General features: G+C 40.1%; 1 protein-coding gene across 3 annotated transcripts in view; it reads right to left on the bottom strand.

The window, feature by feature from the left end:
• LOC133105086 (protein-L-isoaspartate O-methyltransferase domain-containing protein 2-like) overlaps window positions 1-23,584 on the bottom strand; it is a 79,234-nt gene extending 55,650 nt beyond the window's left edge. For 2 of the 3 annotated variants that reach the window (XM_061211005.1, XM_061211006.1), the window contains exon 1: window positions 23,542-23,584. The gene's annotated coding sequence lies outside the window, so the exon portion shown is untranslated. The remainder of the gene's footprint in view (window positions 1-23,541) is intronic. The other variant, XM_061211001.1, reaches the window with a different exon arrangement.
• Between the last annotated feature and the right edge of the window lie 347 nt (window positions 23,585-23,931).

Genomic DNA, 23,931 nt, shown 5'->3' with positions numbered 1-23,931 from the left:
GAAATTTTAAAAAAACATAAACAAATGAGACCTAAGGAGACTTAAAAGCTTTTGCACAGCAAAGGAAAATGTAAACAAAATGAAAAGACAACCCTCAGAATGGGAGAAAATATTTGCCAACGAAGCAACTGACAAAGGATTAATCTCCAAACTTTACAAGCAGCCCATGCAGATCAATATCAAAAAAAAAACAACTCAATCCATAAATGGGCAGAAGACCTAAATAGACATTTCTCCAAAGAAGATATACAGATTGCCAACAAACACATGAAAGAATGCTCAACATCACTGATCATTAGAGAAATGCAAATCAAAATTACTATGAGGTATCACCACACACAGGTAAGAATGGCCATCATCAAAAAAATCTACAAAGAATAAATGCTGCAGAGGTGTGGAGAAAAGGGAACCCTCTTGCACCATTGGTGGGAGAGTAAATTGATACAGCCACTATCGAGAACAGTATGGAGGTTCCTTAAAAAACTAAAAATAGAACTACCATATGACACAGCAATCCCACTACTGGGCATATACCTGGAGAAAACTATAATTCAAAAGGAGTCATGTTCCACAATGTTCATTGCAGCTCTATTTGCAATAGCCAGGACATGGAAGCAACCTAAGTGTCCATCAACTGATGAATGGATAAAGAAGATATTGCACATCTTCAATATAAAATGGAATATTACTCAGCCATAAAAGTAATGAAATTGAGTTATTTGTAGTGAGGTGGATGGACCTAGAGTCTGTCATACAGAGTGAAGTAAGTCAGAAAGAGAAAAACAAATACTGTATGCTAACACATATATATGGAATCTAAAAAAAAAAGAAAAAAAATGGTTGGGAAGAACCTAGGGACAGGACAGGAATAAAGACGCAAACATAGAGAATGGACTTGAGGACATGGGGAGGGGGAAGGGTAAGCTGGGACGAAGTGAGAGAGTGGCATGGACATATATACTACCAAATGTAAAATAGATAGCTATTAGGAAAGAGCTGCATAGCACAGGGAGATCAGTTCAGTGCTTTGTGACCACTTAGAGGGGTGGGATAGGGAGGGTGGGAGGGAGACGCAAGAGGGAGGAGATATGGGGATATATGGATATGTATATCTGATTCACTTTGTTATAAAGCAGAAACTAACACACCATTGTAAAGCAATTATAGTCCAATAAAGATGTTAAAAATAAATAAATAAATAAATAAATAATTTATGCCCCCCAAATTAAATCTCTTTTAAAAATAAATAAATAAAAAAGAGCACTCAATGACATGGTAACTCTAAACCTAAGTATTTTCAGTACTATAGTAGACGTAAATGGATTAATATCTCCTATTAAAGTGTAATTTTTTATATTATGTGCAACTAAACTTTTTTCACAATATACAGGTAAAATAAAAGAATTACATTAGAAAGGAGAAAATATTCCACGTATTTAAAAACAATAAAACAATAAGCATACAATATGCATCTTAGATAAAGTAGTCTTTAAGTTCAGAACAATTTGTCATTATTGTAATTAGTATATCATCCCAATTTCTTAAAAATATTTCAATACTTTTTCTATTTGAAAAAATATTTTAATATTTTTTTCTTCGCTCTTTTGTGGTCTAATACATGGTAAGTATTTAGGTGCTAACATAACCTAAAAATATATGTTGTTTTTTTACAGCCGAACAAAACTGAATCAAGAAGAAATAGATAATTTGAACATACTGATCACTAAAAGCAAAATAGAGGGCTTCCCTGGTGGCGCAGTGGTTGAGAATCTGCCTGCCAATGCAGGGGACACGGGTTCGAGCCCTGGTCTGGGAAGATCCCACATGCCGCGGAGCAACTGCGCCCATGAGCCACAACTAATGAGCCTGCGCGTCTGGAGCCCGTGCTCTGCAACAAGACAGGCCACGATAGTGAGAGGCCCATGCACTGCGATGAAGAGTGGCCCCCACTCGCCGCAACTAGAGAAAGCCCTCGCACAGAAACGAAGACCCAACACAGCCAAAAATAAATAAATAAATAAATAAATAAAATTTTAAAAAAAATAGAATCTGTAATTTAAAAAAAACTCCCTACCAACAAAAGTCCAGGATCAGATGGTTTCACAGGCAAATTCTACCAAATATACAAAGCAGAACTTACACTGATTCTTCTCAAACTCTTCAAAAGATTGAAGAGTAAGGAATACTTCCAAAGACATTCTATGATGCCACCATCACCCCGATATCAAAAACAGATGGGGGGGGACTTCCCTGGTGACACAGTGGTTAAGAATCCGTCTGCCAATGCAGGGGACATAGGTTCGAGCCCTGGTCCAGGAAGATCCCACATGCCACGGAGCAACTAAGCCTGTGTGCCACAACTACTGAGCCTGCGCTCTACAGCCCATGAGCCACAGCTACTGAGCCTGATAGCCACAACTGCTGAAGCCCGCGCACCTAGAGCCCATGATCTGCAACAAAAGAAGCCACCACAATGAACAGCCTGCATACCACAATGAAGAGTAGCCCCCGTTCGCCGCAACTAGAGAGAGCCCGAGCACAGCAACGAACGCCCAATGCATCCAAAAATAAAGAAAGAAAGAAATTTACTTTAAAAAAAAACAAAATAAAACAGATGGGGACTTTTCTGGTGGTCCAGCAGTTAAGATTTCGCCTTCCAGTGCAGGGAGTGCGGGTTCGATCCCTGGTGGTGGAGCTAAGATCCCACATGCCTTACAAACAAGAAACCAAAACATAAAACAGAAGCAATATTGGAACAAATTCAATAAAGACTTTAAAAAAAAACACAGAGAAAGACACTACCAAAAAAGAAAACTGCAGGCCAATATCTTTCATAAATATAGATGCAAAAATTCTCAACTGAATATTAGAAAACCGAATCTGACAACACATAAGAGGATCATATACCCCATGACCAAATTTGATTCACCCCGGTGTCACAAAGTTGTTTCAACATATGCAAATCAATCAACATGATACACCCCATCAACAAAGGAAAAACACAAAACAAATGATCATCTCAATAGATGCCGAAAAAGCATTTGAAAAACTTCAACATCCATTCATGATAAAAACACTTACCAAAGTGGGTATAGAGGAAACATATCTCAACATAATAAAAGCTATTTATGACAAACCCACAGCCAATATAATACTCAATGTTCATAAGCTGAAAGCCTTCCCACTAAAATCTGGAACAAGACAAGGATGCCCACTCTCACCTCTTCTCTTCAACATAGTATTGGAAGTCCTAGCCACAACAATCAGACAAGAAAAAGAAATAAAATCTAACCAAATTGGAAGGAAAGAGGTAAAGTTGTCATTATATGCAGATGACATGCTAATATATATAAAGGAAACCCTAAAAATTCCACACAAACACTAGAACTGATAAACAAGTTCAGCAAAGTAGCAGGATACAAGATTAACATACAAAAATTGGTTGTATTTCTTGGGGTTTCTTTTTTTTTTTAATTTATTTTGGCTGCATTGGGTCTTCATTGCTGTGCACGGGCTTTCTCTAGTTGTGGCCAGTGGGAGCTAGTCTTCGTTGTGGTGCACAGGCTTCTCATTGCAGTGGCTTCTCTTGTTGCAGAGCACGGGCTCTAGGTACGTGGGCTTAAGTAGTTGTGGCACATGGGCCCAGTAGTTGTGGCTCACGGGCTCTAGAGTGCAGGCTAAGTAGTTGTGGCACACAGGTTTAGTTGCTCCACGGCATGTGAGATCTTCCTGCACCAGGGCTCAAACCCGTGTCCCCTGTATTGGCAGGCGGATTCTCAACCACAGAGCCACCAGGGAAGTCCCTGGTTGCATTTCTTTACACTAACAATGAAATATCAGAAAGGAAATGTAAACAAGCAATCCTTTTTTAAATGGCATCAAAAAAATAAAATGCTTAGGAATAAACCTCACCAAGGAGGTGAAAGATTTATATGCTGAGAACTACAAAACATTAGTAAAGGAAACTGAAGATGATTCAAAGGAATGGAAAGACATCCCACGCTCTTGGATGGGAAGAATTAATACTGTTAAAATGGCTATACTACCCAAAGCAATCTACAGATTTAATGTGATCCCTATCAAATTACCCATGACATTTTCCCCAGAACTAGACCAAATAATCCTAAAATGTATCTGGAACCATAAAAAGTCAGAAATGTCAACACAATCCCCAGGAAAAAGAACAAAGCAGGAGGCATAACCCTCCTAAACTTCAGACAATACTACAAAGTTACAGTAATCAAAGCCGCATGGTATTGGCACAGAAAGAGATACATGGATCAATGGAATAGAATAGAGAGCTAAGAAATAAACCCACACACCTATGGTCAATTAACCTTCGACAGAGGAGGCAAGAATATACAATGGGGAAAAGATAGTCTCTTCAGCAAATGGTGTTTTGAAAGTTGGAGAGCCGTATGCAAATCAGTGAAGTCAGAACATACCCTCACACCATACACAAAAATAAACTCAAAACGGCTTATATGCTTAAATATAAGATAGGACACCTTATAACTCCTAGAAGACAACATAAGCAAAACATTCTCTGACATAAGTCATACCAAAGTTTTCCTAGGTAGTTCTCCTTAGGCAGTACAAATACAGTAAGTCACCTACATACGAACATTCAAGTTGCAAACTTTCAAAGATGCAAACGTCCATTCGCATGTCCTATCATGTAAGTTAGTTCACGTGTCTGGCATACATTGTCACGTGCGTGCTTCCTCTATATGTGGTTGTGCTTTTGTGTACTTTACAGTACTGTATAGAGTACAGTAGTACAGTACCTTTATTTCAAGCCCAAGATGTCTGGAAGCAAGCGTAAAAGCAGAGGTGATGTAGCTGGTACTGTTAAGAAGCGCCAAGTGATAATGATGGAAACAAAAGTGAAAGTAATTGAGAGAGTGGAGCGAGGCAAAAAGATGTTAGACATCGCTCATTCTTATAACATGAATCATTCAATCATTGGCACGAATCTAAAGAACAAGGACAAGATCATGGAACATGTGAAGTCTGCTGTACCGACGATGTTGACAAAATATTGAAGAAGCGTGGGAAAGTGATGGAGGAGATGGAGAAACTTCTCAGTGTGCGGATGCAGGATCAACATCAGCGCTGAGTCCTGCTCAACTTAACGCTGATTCAAGAGAAAGCTAAAAGCCTTTATGAAGACTTGAAGAAACAAGGCAAAGAATCAGAGGGCACATCTTTTAATGCCAGCCATGGCTGGTTTCATCGGTTCAAGGCTAGAGCCAACCTTCACAATGTAAAAGTAAGTGGAGAGACAGCAAGTGCAGATAGGGTAGCTGTCCAGGAACTTCCGGAAACACTTTGAGAAATTATTGATGATAGTGTATATTTACCCAACCAGGTTTTTAATGTGGATGAGACACAACTGTACTGGAAGAGGATGCCAGACCGAAGTTACATCAGTAAGGAGGAAAAGTTGATGCCGGGCTGTAAAGCAGCAAAGGATAGGCTAACTGTTGTTTGGTGGCAATGCTTCCGGTGAATTGAAGCTGAAACCTCTCTTAGTTTATCATTCACAGAACCCAAGAACCCTTAAAAACATAGCCAAGGGCTCTCTTCCTGTTGTGTGGAAGCGTAACCCCAAATCCTGGATTACACAGGCCACGTTCCAGGACTGGTTTTGCCACCACTTTATCCCAGATGTAGAGAAATATTGTTTGGAGAAGGACGTTCCAGCAAAACATTCTATTGCTGCTTGACTATGCTCTGGGCCACCCCCCATTCATGGATGACTTTCATCCCAACGTCAAAGTACTGCATCTGTCACCAAATACTACGTTGCTCATCCAAACTATGGACCAGGGAGTTATAGCGACTTTCAAGAAATATTATTTATGTCACACTTTTTGTCAGGCAGTAAAGGTAGGTGACAAATCAGGAACAACCTAGGGACAACTTTGGAAGGACTATAACATCTACAAGACCATAAAAAACATTGACTTTGCATGGTGTGAGGGTATGGCGGTCACCATGAATGGGGTTTGGAAGAACCTTTGCCCACAGTTTGTTCATGATTTTTGTGGATTTGAGAAGGTAGGTCAGAAGTCTGAAGAGGTCTTCAGCAACGTAGTGACCCTCAGCGAGAAGCTGGAGCTAGATCTGCAAGAGGACGATTTCATTGAACTCCTTGCTGTGCAACATGAGGAGCTTGCTGACGGAATTGGAGGCCCAGAGAAAGGATGAAGAGGGACAGGAGGAAGAAGAAGTAACTGAAGAACTGAAGAGATTCACGACACAGAAAATGGCAAGCGAATCTTCGTTATTTGAGGAAGCACTGTTAGCTTTTGAGGCACAGGACCCGAACCTAGAATGGAACCCAAAGGTGGCAGCAGCCATTCAGAATGCAATCCAGTGCTACCTTGTCATCTATGATGAGAAAAAAAGAGCTACTGCCCAGACATCAATGGATCATTCTTTCAAGAGGGTAGATAGAATCAAATCCAGCAAGGAACCAGAACCTTTGCCATCAACGTCAGGTATGAGTGAAATTGCAGCTTGCCCTCTGTCTCCTACTGCTGATAATCCTTCACCTCTACCATCTCCCACCTCCTCTCCCTCCTCCAATCAGTAACTCTTCTCTCCTGTTCCCTCGATGCCAGCCCGAGTATCCCAGCTGTTGTACTGTATTACTGTACTTTTCAAGTTACTGTACTGTAAGATTAAAAATGTTTTCTTTGTTTTTGTGCTTGTTTTTTATGTATTGTTTGCGTGAAAAGTATTATAAACCTATTACGGTACCATACCATATAGCCGACTGTGTAAGTTGGGTACCTAGGTGAACTTTGTTGGACTTACAAACAAATTGGACTTACAAACGCACTCTTGGAACAGAACTTGTTCATATGTAGGGGACTTACTGTAAAAGCAAAAAAGAAACAGGAACTAATCAAACTTATAAGCTTTTGCACAGCAAAGGAAACCATAATCAAAATGAAAATACAACCTATGGACTGGGAGAAAATATTAGCAAATGATGAGACTGACAAGGACTTAATTTCCAAACTATACAAACAGCTCATACAACTCAATAACAAAATAACAAATAACTCAATGGAAAAATGGGTAGAAGATCTAAATAAACATTTCTCCAAAGAAGACATACAGATAGCCAATAGGCACATGAAAAGATGCTCATCATCACTAATTATTAGAGAAACGCAAATCCAAATTACAATGAGGTATCACTTCACACTGATCAGAATGGCCATCATTAAAAAAATCTACAGTTAACAAATGCTGGAGGGGGTATGGAGAAAAGGGAACCCTTCTACACTGTCGGTGGCCATGTAAGTTGGTGCAGCCACTATGGAAAACAGTATGGAGGTTCCTCAAAAAAACTATAAAGAGAGTTGCCATATGATCTAGCAATCCCACTTGTGGACATATATCTAGACAAAACTATAATTCAAAAAGATACATGAAACCCTATGTTCATAGCAACACTATTTATAATAGCCAAGACATGGAAACAACCTAAATGTTCATTGAAAAATGAATGCATAAAGAAGGTGTGGTATACGTATACAATAGATATTACTCAGACATAAAAAAGAATGAAATAATGCCATTTGCAGCAACATGGATGGACCTAGAGATAATGATACTAAGTGAAGTAAGTCAGAGAGAGAAAGACAAATACCATATAATATCACTTATATGTGGAATCGAAAACAGGACACAAATGAACATGTCAGTGAAATAGAAACAAACACACAGATATAGAAAACAGAGTTGTGGTTGCCAAGGAGAGAGTGAAGGAAAGATTGGGAGTTTTGGAATAGCAGAAGCAAACTATTCTACATAGGATGGACAACCCACAAAGACCTACTGTATAGCACAGGAAACTATATTCAATATCTTGTGATAAACCATAATGGAAAAGAATATATACAGATATATAGATATACATATATATATAGATATAGATATCTATAGAGAGATAGATAGATATAGATATATATCTATATATATCTATATATATATATATATATATAACTGAATCACTTTGCTGCACAGCAGAAATTAATACAACAATGTATAAAGGCTGCAGAGGGTGTGGAGAAAAGGGAACCCTCCTGAACTGTTGGTGGGAATGTAAACTGATACAGCTACTACGGAGAACAGTATAGAGATTCCTTAAAAGCCAAAAACAGAACTACCATATGACCCAGCAATCCCACTACTGGGCATATACCTGGAGAAAACCATAATTCAAAAAGATACATGTACCACAATGTTCACTGTAGCATTATTTACAATAGCCAGGACATAGAAGCAACCTAAATGTCCATCAACAGATGAATATATAAAGAAGATGTGTCACATTTATACAATGGAGTATTACTCAGCCATAAAAGGGAACAAAATTGAGTTATTTGTAGTGAGGTGGTTGGACCTAGAGTCTGTCATACAGAGTGAAGTAAGTCAGAAAGAGAAAAACAAATACCGTACGCTAACACATATATATGGAATCTTGAAAAATGGTACTGATGAACCTAGTGACAGGGCAGGAATAGAGACACAGATGTAGAGAATGGACTTAAGGACACAGGGGGGAAGGGGAGACAGGGACGTAGTGAGAGAGTAGCACTGACATATATACACTACGAAATGTAAAATAGCTAGTGGTAAGCTGCCGCATAGCACAGGGAGATCAGCTCGGTGCTTTATGTCCCCCGGAGGGGTGGGATAGGGAGTGAGGGAGGGAGGCTCAAGAGGGGGGGATATGGGGAATATATGTATACATATAGCTGATTCACTTTGTTGTAAAGCAGAAACTAATACAGTGTTATAAAGCAATTATACTCCAATAAACATGTATTTTAAAAACCCACAACATTGTAAATCAACTACACTTGAAAATATTTCTTAAGTGCAAAAAATTTTCTGAACGTAAGTTTTATTGTGTGTGTGTACCACAGGTTCAATATATATGAATTATGTCAAATTGATTACATTGTTTTTCAAAATAGAGAATTTTTGATATTTTACATCAGCTTCATATTATAAATGCAGAAAAACTATATTATTTTTTTCTAAAGTTCAGAAATAGCCATTTTGCTCATTCGGTATACTATAAACCACTAACTATTAAAAAGGGATTCGTGACCTCTTCCTTCCAAAGAAATATTTCTCCACTCACACAAGTTTAATAGAATGTTCCGCCATGAACTGACTTCCCACCTTAGAGACACGAGATTTGCATCCTGAAATCTCTTTCTTGCAAAAATGTCCAATTAGCATCCTAGCATTACAGAAAGGAAATGCTTTTTTCCAGATCTCAAATTCCATACAACTTTAGTCAAGACATCATGTATGTTTTTTTTCACACACACAGACTGTATTTTATTTTTACAAGAGATAAGTCAACTGACACCAAGCATTGTAAATGGATGACCACAACAAAAGCAACAATGATTGCAATTACCAAACACGAAAGACACTCATACTATGTCATAATATTGACATTCAGTCCAGTAATCCTCCACTGTAACAGCTCCTTAACTTTGCAGTGAAAGACATCAGGTATTTTTAAATAATCAGCACTCACCTGAGGTCTTTAAAAATCAACATAAACATAATTTTGTGCTCTCTTTCATTTATTCTGGTTCTAAGTGGTCATTTCTAAACGAAAGTATTTAAGTATGTTAACGTCATCTTATAACATCATATTTCAAATGACTACCGTGTCTCCAAAGATGAAATATGAGGAACTCACAATTAGGCTCTCCAAAGTTTTGCTCTCTGAATGTGTATGACCCTTCTGCTGAACTCCACACTCTTCATTATTCTCTGAGAATATTCTTTTCCTTGTATGGTCATCTCACATGCTCTTTCATTTCATGAAGTTTTTTCCTACAATATTATGCCTAGTTTATTTCTGAGAATATGCATTATTTCAGAATGATATTTATAGACACAAAGACTTCTCTATAATTCCCTGAGAGTTTCAAGAACTCCTTCTTCTTTTTTTTTTTTTAATACCTAGATTCTGAAGCTCTCCACAAAGCATTACTAAACTTGCATTTACATAAGTATCTACATATTAATCACACATTAATGCATTTACAATTGTATTATGATTTATTGCTAATTTTGGAGCATAAACGTAGCTGTCTTATTTACCACCCTCTTGGAAATCACTTTAATATTTGCACTTAGGACTTGAAAGAGAAGGGATAAATAAAAACCTGAACAATATGCAAATACAATTTATATATTTCTCATAAAATTAGGTGATTATCTAACCTTTATCCAGAAAAAAAGAAGAGCCCAGATACTCTGCAGGCATGATACTCGAGAATGTGTGGTCTTCCAGCAGGAAAACATGCAGTAATCCATGTGGCAGAGTTTACCTGTGACCAGCTGGGGTTAGTGACCTATGCATTCCTTACATGCAACATATCAGGAGTGGAAAAAGGGAATTTGTCAGTTGTGGCAATAAGTATAATGAAGATTTGTAGCAGGTCATGCTCATATATTCAACACAGGTACAATCAAAAGTTTGCTCAATTCTGGTAGATCTAAGTCTGTATCTGTTACCTTGTCTTTAACGAGGAAATGTCAGAACTGACTTACAAAAAGAAAGTGTTTTGTTTGTTTGTTTGTTTTAATTAGAATCACGATGAGTAAGACAGAGCTTAGAACAGCTAATGTGACTTAGTGATTCTCTCATCAGGAAATACAGTTTCTACTTCCTTGTTTATTCTCCACATCCTGTAGTAAGTAAAGTTTCAATCAAAGATAAATCTACAGGGTGAAAAGAAAAGAAAACTTACATGTGTTGATAAGATCATTTTGACAGGTTTTACCACTTATGTCAGTGTTTCTGGGGATGGACACAAGCCAGAGCTCCCTACTCTGACATTTTCACTGATGTCATCCCCTTGATCCTCAATTTGAAAGTGGATAAAAATGTTTTCTATGTTTTCTTATTTAAGAAATTAAATAAAGAATGCTTTCTAGACATGATCCTCTAATGATTTTCAGTCAGTGGTCATCAACAGAGGAAAAGCACAGAATCTCATCCCCACAGAAGGGTGACATTCAGTCAGGTAAGAAAATCTCCCCCCGAAATCAGAGCTTCATCTTTAACATGCAATCAAAGGCTTTCACAGGTTCTTCATCACTCTGCACTCAGCCCTACCATATGGGATTGGCTCTGAGAATCTCACATCAGATGACTGACAAACATGTCATAGTACACTGATCTGGTACCAGACCCTGCCTCTATTAATGATCTCCTGCAGGGACATTGGAATATTCTAGGATATTTCCTGGAGCCCTCTACTCTATACAGGTACACTTCCAAGTAGAAACAGAAGCTTGGATTCTCACTGGGACCCCTGCTCTGTCCAACCAACCTCTCTAGAAATATGATGTTCTAATCTCTCCTGATTAGAACATTTCAAGGTCTCTCCCTGTGCTAATTTAGTAAAGGTAAAAGAGAAACAAGAAAGAGCAAACTATGCAGGGAGCAATATATAAGATTCCTTTACTTAATGTATTTATCTGATATACCCAAATATTGTGAAATATAGATTCATTTCATAATGGTCAAGAAAAGAGGAGGAGGAACCTCCATGCCAACAGTATACATAAAATGGAATCAATATTGCATAAACTCCAGCTTAAGCTTAGCTACGAGGTACTAACTCTTCTCATAAAGAAGCAATAGTTCTCCATCATTTGAAGCACACTGAGGACTCAGACAGCTGGACACTGAGGGTGTAGTCTCCTCACTCGAATTCTGTACCTGCATCACAGAGCCATGAAATATTCCCAAAGAATTATTAAGGATGAGGGGGGAGCCGAAATAAAAGAGATGAATCCATAGTGTGTCCTGCCATCTGTTCTGCTGGATATTACCACCATCTTGGCCCAATATGACCTTCCCACTTCTCTCTGGGCCTCCCTACTTTCCACCTCCATCCTCTCATTATATCTTACCTACACTTGGGAACGACTCTAGTTGTTCCACTTATCTTTATCAACAAGTAATCCAAATAACAACTGTGTATATAACTCCTTAGAAACCTCAGGTCTGACTCAGTAATAATACATGACCTTCGAAGTCCAAAGTTTTCCTAATTCCCTTTATTATTTTTTTTCTAATTTCCATGTACTTACACTCTTAAGACCTCCACTGTTCTCAGGTTCGTCTTCCCTGCAAAATCTGTCAACCTAGACATAGACTTAAGTACCACCCTCTAATTATCTCCTAGTGAATCCAGTTTTTAAAAAAGCCTCAGCAAGCCTTATGGAATTTATTAAAGACTCTTTAAGATAAACCATGGGAGATAGCAGTACACCCACAGATATCTATCTAATACACCCTCAGAGTAATTTTTTTTTTCTTTTTTATAAAGTCTCTTCTGGCCAATGAAGACTCTCAGCTCTTCTTCTTCAACATATGCAGTGTCTCACCCTTCTGATTACTCTCTGCTCTATCCCAGGTCCACTCCCTTTCCTGATATTACATTCTTTCCCAATTGTGTATGTTGGTAAAATCAAATAACATAAAATATAACATGTTAATTACTATAAAGTGCACCGTTCAGTGATATTAAATACATTCATATTATTGGGCGATCAACATCACCATTTATCTTTCTAATTCTTTTCTGTTTTAAAACTGTAACTCTATATCCTTTAAACATAACTTTCCTTTTTGTTCCATAACCACCTGAAAAGCATCATTACCCTCCCAATTTCTATGGTTTTGACTACACTAAGTACCCCATATAATTGAAATAAGTAGTTGTGTTGTTATGACTCACTAAAAGTCATAAAAATGGCATTTTTGGTAGCTAAATTTCCTCAAGACTCATCCATGTTGTAGCATATTCCTAGATCTTTTCCTTCTTAAGACTGAATAATATTGTATTATATGGGTATACCACACTTTGCTTATCCAGGAACTAGTGGATGAACACTTAGGTTGCTTTCATATTTTAGCTACTGTGATTATTACTGCTCTAAACACTGGAGTACAAATATTTCTTTAAGACCCTGATTTCAATACCTTTGGGTATACCTCATAGTAAAATTCCTGGATCATGTAGTAATTCTATTTTTCAATATCTGAAAAATTGCCATACTCTTTTGCAAAGCAGCTGTTTCATTCTACATTCCCTCTGACATAGCACAATGGTTCCAACTCCCTCACATCCTCACCAATACTTGTTTTCTGCTTGTGTATGTGTGTGTGTGCTTGTGTGTGTATGCATGCACACGAATATATAAACATGCATTTAGTGATATGGAGCACCTATTCAAGTGCTTAGTCATTTGTACATCTTTTTGAAGAACCATCTATTCAAGTCTTTTATCCATTTTTGAATCAGGGTGTTTGCTTTTTGTTCAGTTGTAGGAGTTCTCTGTGTATTCTGAATAGAAATCTCTTGTCAGATAGATGGCTTTCAAATATTTTCTCCCATCTTGTGGGTTGCCATTTTATTCTGTTCACATTTCTTTGATACACTTTTTTTTTTTAAATTATGTACTGCAAATTGTTTATTTTTTTTGTTAGCTGTACCTTTGTTGTTCCTTCGTTTCATATTGAGGAAAACGCTGCCAAATCCAACGTCATGAAGCTCTTGTCCTGTGTCTTCTTCTAAGACTTTTTATTTTATTAGGTCTCATATTTAGTTTCGTGATACGTTTTCATTAATTTTTGCATATGATGTTAGGTAAGGGTCCATCTTCCTTCTTTTGCATGTTGACCACAAGACTTCTCAGCACCATTTGTTGAAAATACTATCCTTTCTACTTTGAAAAGTCTTGGCAACTTGGCAAAAATCATTTGGCCATATATCAGGGTTTATTTCTGGGTGTTCTATTCTATTCTATTGGTCTTGAATAAGGGAGAAAATAGTATAACCTATCCAGGTTGATGAAGAACATAAAGAAAGACCAGGACTGAGAATTAGGAGGGCAATATAAAACAGCAGGGAGTAAAAGACAGTGTGAGAGAAGATCTTGTATTTGCTAGTTCATGGAAATAGGATCATGCTAAAACCACTAAACGCCTGACTTTGAACAATACGGTAAATGTGCCAGCAAGAAACGTAACACTTACCCATCTCTGGGAAATACAGTATGGGCATAAAGATAAACTACACAAAAATATATTAAAAAGGGAAGGGTTTTCATGGTGTGAGAATATTGTGGGATTTGAAATACAATTTACTTCTGTTCTACCATCGTCTCTAAAATGTATCAAAGTGTATATACAAGCAATTCCAATTCTGGTAATGTGCTTGACAAGTTTATATATGAACTTCAGCAGAGCAGTAAATGTACATTCATAGTAGGACTGTTCCCTAAACCAAAAAACAAAACACAAAAACTGCAAAGACTAGAGTTCACTTTGTCAACACACATACAGATGCAATGATGGTTAACGGTCTGAAAACAGAAGGTGAGCATGGGTGCAAGGGGTTAATCCCCAGGCTGGGGTGGGGTGCAGAGTTTGAGGGTAACACAGGTAGAAAAGGCTTTTGTCCTATCCTTGATTTTTGAGGTATGGAAATTCACAGGTCACTACCTTCATTTCAAACTGAATGAATGCACTATTCAATTTTTTTAAACAGGCGAAGTAAACATGAGTGATAATAAATTTCAAACTGTCGCTAATCAAATAAGATACTAAGAAAACTTAAATAATATGATTTAAGAATGAAGTAGAGAGATTGTCCAACACGGTAGCATTCAAAGACCCAGAGCTTGATGCCTCTCATGGGCACACCAAAGTCACAACTGTTTACAGAACAGCTATTGATGAAAAAGGCCGGGACCTACCATAAAAGATGTTTTACAGCTAAAGATATAAAGAAGGCACCTCGACAAGACAGAAAGGAAGGGCAAAATCTCAATAGAGTCAAGACCCATACCACCAGGTGGGTGGCCCACAAATGGGAGAATAATTACAATTTCAGAGGTGCTCCCAGGTAGCAAGGGGTATGAAGCCAACATCAGGCTCCCAAGCCCAGGGATCCTGTGCTGGAAAGAAGAGTCCCTAGAAAGTTGGGCTTTGAAGACCAGTAGTGCTTATTTTCCAGAGAGCCAGAGGGTTGTGGGAAATAGAGACTCCACTCTTAAAAGATGCTCACAAAATCCCACATGATCCGAGAATCACAACAGAAGCAGTCATTTGAAAGGTAGGATCACACCTACCTCCTGATCTTGGAGACTCTCTCAGAGAGGCGAGAGGCAACTACAGCACAGCCTCAGGGACATAGACACTGTAAGCAGCCATTTGGAGGAGCTCCTTCTACCTCGTGGACACTGGTACCAGCAAGCATAATTTCAGAATCCTCCCTCTATCTCTTTAGCCTCAGGACCTAGCCCTACCCATTTCCACCAGACTATAGACACAAGTACTAGGATGCTGCAGGCCAAACAACTAACTGAGCAGGGGCATAGCCCCACCCACCAGCAAACAGGCTGCCTTCAGATCCTCTCAATGCACAGCTGCCCCTGGACATGGGCCCAGCCACCAAAAGCCCCAGGACCAGCCTCCACACCTCAGCGGACAGGCACCAGCCCCAGAGTCCCTGGCCCCTCTGACACGTGAGCCTACTCGGGCCTTGGAGTCAGCCTCACCATCGGCAGGTGATAACTGCACAGGGACTGGATGGAGCTTGGACCTACCCAACAGCAAACCTGCTCTAGCGTTGGGATCAGCCTCATACACCAACAGGCACACACCAGCTCGAGGAATACCACAGCCCAGCAGCCTGTGTAACCAGGCCACTTAATTGCAAGCCAGACGCAGCCATGGACTCAGCTGGGACCTGACCCTGCCCATCAGAATGCCAACACAAGATTAGGGATACCCCAGACCCTGCAGATAGCTGTGTCAGGAACAGTGATCCAACACCAACTCTGCGACTCCTGGGACCTGCAGCCAGAACTCAGGACCTGTCTCTTCCTCCCAGTAGCCAATATAGCCCCAGGACCAGTGACTGGGCACTAGCCCTGATATCACCTGGACTGCAGTTCTACGCATAAGTGAACCAGCACTAGATTTGGTGTCCCCCAGAGTTGTGCAGCCAGCTGCCTTATGATTTAGTCTCACCAAGCAGCACAGACAGCCTCCATGCAAGGCAGAGCCTGGCAAACAAGCAGTCTGGGGGCAGCCAAGCCTACCAGACCACCCACAGTAGTCAGCCCACCACAACAGAAGAGCCCAAGCAGCCCACATAGGGGGTACACCTAGAACATATAGTTCTAGTGACCAGGGGACAGTGGGCTGCTGGGACACATAGGACCTCTTCTACAAAAGGCCACTTCTCCAAGGTCAGGAAATGTAATGAACCTACTACATACATAGCAATAAAAACAGCAAGTTAAGAAAAATGAGGTGACACAGAAACACGATCCAAATGAAGGAACAAGATAAGAACTCAGAAGAAGATCTAAGTGAACTGGAGATAGCCAATCTACTCAAGAAAGAGTTCAAGGTAATGACTGTAAAGATGATCAAAGAACTCAGGAGAAGAACGGACGACCAGGGCAAGAAGTTAGAATTTTTTTAAAGAGTTAGACCATTAAAGAACAACAAAACAGAGATGAGGAATACAATAACCGAAATGAAAAATACATTAAGGAAACTACTGTAGACTAAATGATACAGAGGAATGAATCAGAAAACTGAAGGACAGAGTACTGGCAATCACTGAAGACGAGCGGTAAAACAATAGATTAAAATGAAATGAGGAAAGTTGAACAGACTTGTGAAACAACATCAAGTGTACTAATATTTGCATTATACTGGTCCCAGAAGCAAAAAGGGAAGAGAAAGCAGTGTAGAACATACCTGAAGACATAAGAGCTGAAAACTTCCCTAACCTGGGAAAGAAAACAGACATCCAAGTCCAGTAAACACAGTAAGGCCAAAACAGGATCAACCCAAACAGGACAACACCAAGACTCATTGTAATTAAAATGGAAAAAAATATATAAAAAGACACTATTAAAAGGAGCAAAGGAAAAGCAACAAGTTACAAACATGGGAAATTGCATAAAGTTATCTGCTGACTTTTCAGGATAACCTCTGCATGCCAGAAGGGAGTGGCATGGTATATTTAAAGTCATGAAAGGGAAAAGCCTATAACCAAAAATACTCTACCCAGCAAGGCTCTCCTTCAGATTTGATGGTGAGATCTAAAGTTTTACAGAGAAGCAAAACTAAAGGAGCTCAGCATCGCCAAACCAGCTTTATGAGAAATCTTAAAGGGGCTTTTCTAAGTGAAAAAGAAAAGGTCACGATTGAAACATAAAAATTAGGAAAGGAAACTTACTAAAGGAAAAACCTCATTGGTTAAGGCAAATATTCAACAAAGGTAGTAAATCAACCATGTACACAGCTAATAGGAAGGATGAAAGAAAACAGTAATAAAATCATCTATATTCAAAATAAGAAGTTAAGGGACACACAAAACAAGTAGGTGTAAAATATAAGGACAAATTCAGTAACTGTGGGGGAGGAGAGTAACAATGCAGGGTTGGTAGTGTCCATGTGAAATTAAGAGCTCAGCAACTTAAATAATCACACACACACACACACACACTCACACAAAACTGAAAGAAATCCAAACATAATATTAAAGATAGTCCTCACATCACAGATGAAGGGAATAAAAGGGGAAGAAAGGAACACTGAAGAAATTAAAGAGGGATTCTAAAAATACCCAAGACAAATGAAAATGAACACACAATGATCCAAAATCTATGGGACACAGGCAACGCAGTTCACGGGGGGAAGTTATAGTGATACAAGCTTATTCTTAGGAATCAAGAAAAATATCAAATAAACAACCTAACATTACACCTGAAGGAATTAGAAAAAGAAGAAAAAACAAAACTCAAAGCTGTCAGAAAGAAAAATTAAGAAAACTATAACATATGCAATCACATCAAAAAGAATCAGATACCTAGGAATAAACACACCTAAGCAGGTAAAAGACATGTGCTCAGAAATCTATCAGCCATTGGTGAAAGAAGCTGAAGGCAACACAAAAAGATGGAAAAATATAGCATGTGCATGGACTGGAAGAATTAATACTCTTAAAATAAACATACTCCCAAAGACAATCTACAGATTTAATGCAATCCCTATCAGAATACCAAAGCATTTGCACAGAACTTGAAAAAGTAATTTTAAAATTTGTATAGGAACACAAAGACCCCAAATAGCCAAACAATCTTGAGAAAGAACAGAGCTGGAGGCATCACGCACCTTGCCTTCAGACTATACTGCAAAGCGACAGTAATCAAAGAGAAAGGTACCAGAGCAAAAACAGACACAAAGATCACTGGAATAGAATAGAGATCCCGGAAATAAGCCCACACACTTATATTTAATTGATTTATGACAAAGCAGGCAATATGGAGAAAAAACTGTCTCTTCAATAAGTGGTACCAGGAAAACTGGTCAGCTACATGGAAAAGAATAAAATTAGATTATTTTAGCACACCATATATAAAATAAATGCAAAACTGAATAAACACCTAAATGTAGGACCAGAAACCATAAAACCCCTAGAGGAAAATATAGAACATTCTTCAACATAAATGATAGCAACAGTTTTAGGTTCAGTCTACTAAGGCAAATGAAACAAAAGCAAAAATAAACAAATGGGACTTCACTAAACTTAAAAGATTTTGCACAGCAAAGGAAACCAAAGACAAAATGAAAAGACAACCTGCTGAAGGAGAGAAAATATTTGCACATGATAAGAGGTTAACACCAAAAAGATGACTAAGCAAGGGTTCATAGCTAAACTACAGAAACAGCACATACAACTCAATACCAAAAAAAACACCCAAAATCTTTTTTTAAAAAAAATGAGAAGACCTAAATAGACATTTTTCCAAGGAAAAAATACAGATAGACAGCCGGAACTCACAAAGATGCTAAACATAGCTAATCGGCAGTAAAATGCAAATCAAAACTATGAGATATATCACCTCAGTCTTGTCAGAATGGCTGTCATCAAAAAGATCACAAATAGCAAAGGTTAGTGAGGATGTGGAGAAAGGGAAACTCTTGTACACTCTTGATGTGAATGTGAAGTAGTGCAGCTACTGTGGAAAGCAGAATGGAGGTTCCACAAAAAACTAAAAATAGAACTACCATAATATCCAGCAATTTCACTCTTGGGTATATCAGAAGAAAACAAAAACACTATTTCAAAAAAAATAACTGCACCCCAATGTTCATAACAGTGTTATTTGCCATAGCCAAGATATAGAGTCAAACTAAGTGTTCATCAATAGGTTAGTGGATAAAAAAGATTTTTGATGATGACTTCAGCAAAAAATGAAATTTTGCCATTTGCAAGAACATGGATGGACTTGGAGGGTATTATGCTTAGTAAAATAAGCCACAGAGAAAACAACCATGGTATGTTATGAGAAAAAAAGCATGGTATGTTATGAGAAAACAAGCATGGTATGTTATCACTTACACGTGGCATCTAAAAAATTGAATACAACAACAACAACAAAAACAAAACAGACTCACAGATTAAAGAACAGACTAGTGGTTACCAGCAGGGAGAGATAGGGTGGAGAGCAAAATAGTGGTAGGAGATTTTGAGGTACAATCCACTATGTATAGAATCAATAATCTACAGTGATGTACTATATAGCATGGGGAATATAGCCACTCTTTTATAATAACTATAAATGGAGAAGAACCTAAACATTTATGAATCACTATGTTGTACCTCTGAAATTAATATAATAATGTAAATTAACTATAGATCAATAAAATATAAAGTAAGAAACAATAAAGGGGAGACAGATTATTAGATAGAAATCAATTAAATAAACATAAGTTTTGGAAATCAAGGAATTAAAAAACAACATGTAAGACACAGCACTGGCATTTAAAGTGCACAATCTATTCTTTTAAAAGAAATCATTTAAGTGGTAAAAAATGGTACCCATTCCCACAATTTTGTATATCTAGGATAAATTATTATCTACAAAAATATGTTACAAATATTCACTCAAAAAGAAAGAGAAAATTTGGATAAACCCATTTTAGTATACAAATTTAATATCAAAGTCTCTATGTAAAATTGATTTGAATAAGTTCTGTTAGCCACTTCTAGTTTCTTTGTGATGTAAAATCTTTTAAAGCATAAAAATCAGCCTTTCTACATTATTCAGACAAGGGATGCCGCAACTCCAGCCGGGGCTCTGCGCTTCCCCCTCCCTGATTCTCCAGAAGAGCAGGTCGCCCCCCTCTGAGGGCAGGGGCAAGACCACGGACCAAGTCCCCCTGCACTAAGGCGCTACTGGAAGCTCTTCCTGAACAGCAGTGCTGGCTTGGAGCGAACCCGTGCACCACCAAAGCTGGTCTCATCCTGCAGCTGAGGGATGCAGGCTTTAAGTCAGCTGCCTTGGCTTTAAATCAATCAGTCCCCCCTTTAAGTCAGGTGACCCGACTTTAAATCACTGTGTGCCCCTCAAGCCTGCAACTTCAAAAGTTGGGAACTTCACTTTGATCCCAGCACCTCACACAGCTGAATGCACACTGTAGTCACCCCCAAGCCTGGCTTAGAGGCAGGATATAAGGTAAGGGGATGGGCGTGCACACATGGTGATGAGGGTGCACTTCATGTACCAGAAGGGTCCAGGTACTCTGGGTACAGCAAGCAGTGCACGATACAGCAGCTCCCTGGCAAAGCTGGTGATGCACAGGGGGAGCAGGCACACCCAGGCACGCAGAGGTTCCAGGGCGGGAGCTGGGGCACAGCCAGCCGGGAGGGTGTGAAAGCGGAGGATCTGAGCCTTCTTGAGAAAGGCAGACACAGAGGATGGATGAGAAACAAAGACCAGATGAAACATGGATTTGAAAAAACACACCCTGCTCTTGAAATTGGGGGGGCACCCCAGATTTGAGTCTTCTTACTCCCCAGTACCTAGTGCTTTGGCATTTGCCCAATTACTTATAAAATGTGACTGATAATATCTAACACATACAATACTGCATTTGTAGTGGTTTTGCGTGTTTATGTTTCTATAGTGGAATAATCTTTTCTACAAGAAAAATGTACACAATCTGAAATAAATTAAAACCCCTCTTTAAAAAGTACTATATCGGGCTTCCCTGGTGGCGCAGTGGTTAAGAATCTGCCTGCCAAGGCAGGGGACATGGGTTCGAGCCCTGGTCAGAGAAGATCCCACATGCCGTGGAGCAGCTAAGCCCATGCGCCACAACTACTGAGCCTGCAGGCCACAACTACTGAAGCCCGCACGCCTAGAGCCGGTGCTCCACAACAAGCGCAGCAAGAGAAGCCACCGCAATGAGAAGCCCGTGCACCACAACAAAGAGTAGCCGCCGCTTGCCGCAACTAGAGAAAGCCTGCGCATAGCAACGAAGACCCAACGCAGCCAAAAACAAATTAATTAATTAATTAGTTAACTATTTTCAAAAAGTACTATATCCTTCTGTACAACTTCTCTGGGAAGAACAGAGAGATGCCGTAGGAGAGTGAGAAAGACCAATATTTAGTGCACATCTCTCATGCAGGTGCTCTGCTGGCTCAGATAGATTTATCCCCACTTTACAAAGGAGGAAACAATCTCAGAGAGGTTTAGTAATTTTCCCAAAGCCAAACAGCTATTGAGTGGCAGAACCAAGATCTGAACCAAGTCTGTTACCTTCAAAGCCTAAGTCCTCATCACAACAAAACTCAATTAATATTTACATTTATCGAATTACATTGCAACCTGGGGAGTTCTTGGCACAATCCTGAATAAGAGTGAGAAAGAAAGAAATAGCCTTGTTCCTACAGTCAACCAAAATTTTTGGAGCAGCTGCTAGATTCCTGGCCCTTTTTGGGGTTCAGCAGTGATCAAGACAGGAAGAGTCCTGCTTTCATGAACCACGTAGTGGGGAGGAGAGACGGGTGCAACTTGGGTGAGAGATTTCACCTTGCTGGACCTCTGTTTTCTCATCTGGAAAATGGGATGGGTGTTCCTCACTTTCTGGGATTGTCCAGCCCTCACATTCTCTGATTCCATAAGAAGCATTTGTTTTCCTGTTTCTTTAAAATTCATTCAGGCCGTGAGCTGTGATGAATGTTGTTAGCTGCTCCCCAAATCATTCTATTCCCACCCTTTTCCTGTGATCAGGTCTTTCCTGAAACATGACTCACACTCAATCAAGTCACAAAAGCTAAGGGGCACCCAGCAGAAAAATTCCAACCCTTGCTTCCCAGGAGCTCTGCGGTCTACCTCAGGTAAACTTAATTCACCTGGCACAAGGTGGCCATCCCTGGTTTCACATCATCATGATCTCAGGCACAAACCTCCTTGTTTTTCCATTGTGTCTTTAAGTTACTTGTTGAAACAACTGCACAAATATGACAAAGATATAAAATCAGGCATCTTCTGCCCCCAGTGCCTACTAATAAATGATTTTCTGCCACTTTAATGATAAAAGTAGAACATTTCAACATTCTGCTGCCCTTATTATTTGTCATTTTTGTTGATATTTCTATTGAATACATCTTTCAATATTTTAACAATGGAACATTTATTTAGGTTGTTCCAGACCCAGCCTTTAGTGGTAAAGGTTTTGTTGTTATATTTCTATTGTTTCCTTTAAAAATCATTATCCTATTTAAATGGATTAAGTCAATTCTATAGGCATTTATCTTATGATATTGATGAAATTGATACATAGAGGGCAGTAGTACAAGTTGATTGGACTTGAGAACCTCTATTAGCACAGTTAAGTATAAATATTATCTATATGTAAACCAAAGTACATGCCGAGTGAGATTCTCTGACTCTTTTTCACTCTCTGCCCCTCAAGCCTGTGAGAAATGGAATATTTCTTGCCATATCAGTAAAAAAAGGATGTCGCAGTCATCAGCACTTGCAGCCCTCCAATGTGAGCCGGCGGGCCCTGAGGCACTCAGGATATGCAAATACAGAATGCTGGCCCCAGAGAGCTGAGGTGCATATCAAAGGAAGGATTTCAGTGAGCCCAGACTCTTGCATCTTCCCATACAAAGAAAAGCGCTCCATTCCTCACCTTGGGAGAGCTGGTTTTCCTTAGTTACCAATCACCTTTTGATGTTCCCCATTACCTGCGCCATTGCCCTGCCCTGTCCCCTCCCCCCGGTACTTTAGCTCAGGGAGGAAGGAGCGCAGAGAGACTCGGCTGAACAAGGGGCCTGCGCGCCTCGGGAGGAGTTTTCAGCCGCTTTCCCCGCAGTCGGGAGGAGGGGCGCTGACGCTGCAGCCGGACCCTGCGCCTCCCTTGCCCCGTTTCCCCTCAGGACGCTCAGGCCGACCCCCTCCCCACGCCCACCAGGCCCCGCGAGCCAGGCCGAGGGCAGGGGCGAGAGGAGGGACCGAAGTTCCCCGGACCAGACGCTGGGGGTCGCTCTTTCTGCACAGCAGCGGCGGGTGGCAGCGAACCCCTGCCCCTCAGAAGCTGGTCTTGCGCTGCTGCCCGGGCACCGGACCAGGCCCACTTACCCAGCCCGCCGTCCCCACGACTGTCGCGGCTTCGGCCGCCGGGGCCCCTCTGGAGCCGGCAGCCTCAGTGAGGCCGCCCTCCCCTCGGGCTCCGGGGCAGTTCCGTGACGGCGTAGGGAAGAGACCCCGAGCCGGGAGTTCCAGCTCTGCGGAAACGCGGGCTCCGCTCTGGGCGCAGGGGGTGGGACCGCTCTGCCCCGAGGCCTTCCGGGAGGGAGGGGGCGCCGGGGGAGGAGCCGCCAGGAGCGCAGGGCCCCTTCGGGGGTCCTGGAGGGGCGGCCCGGCCTGGGGGCCACGCCCACTGTGGCCGCAGCCCAGGCCTTTTTCCTGGAATCCTACACAAAAAAGTTAGAAAGATACACAGTCTATAGTAAATATTCACAAATGATT

Source organism: Eubalaena glacialis, chromosome 14 (assembly GCF_028564815.1).
Source record: "Eubalaena glacialis isolate mEubGla1 chromosome 14, mEubGla1.1.hap2.+ XY, whole genome shotgun sequence".
Lineage (NCBI taxonomy): Eukaryota > Metazoa > Chordata > Mammalia > Artiodactyla > Balaenidae > Eubalaena > Eubalaena glacialis.
This window is presented reverse-complemented; position numbering and strand designations above follow the sequence as displayed.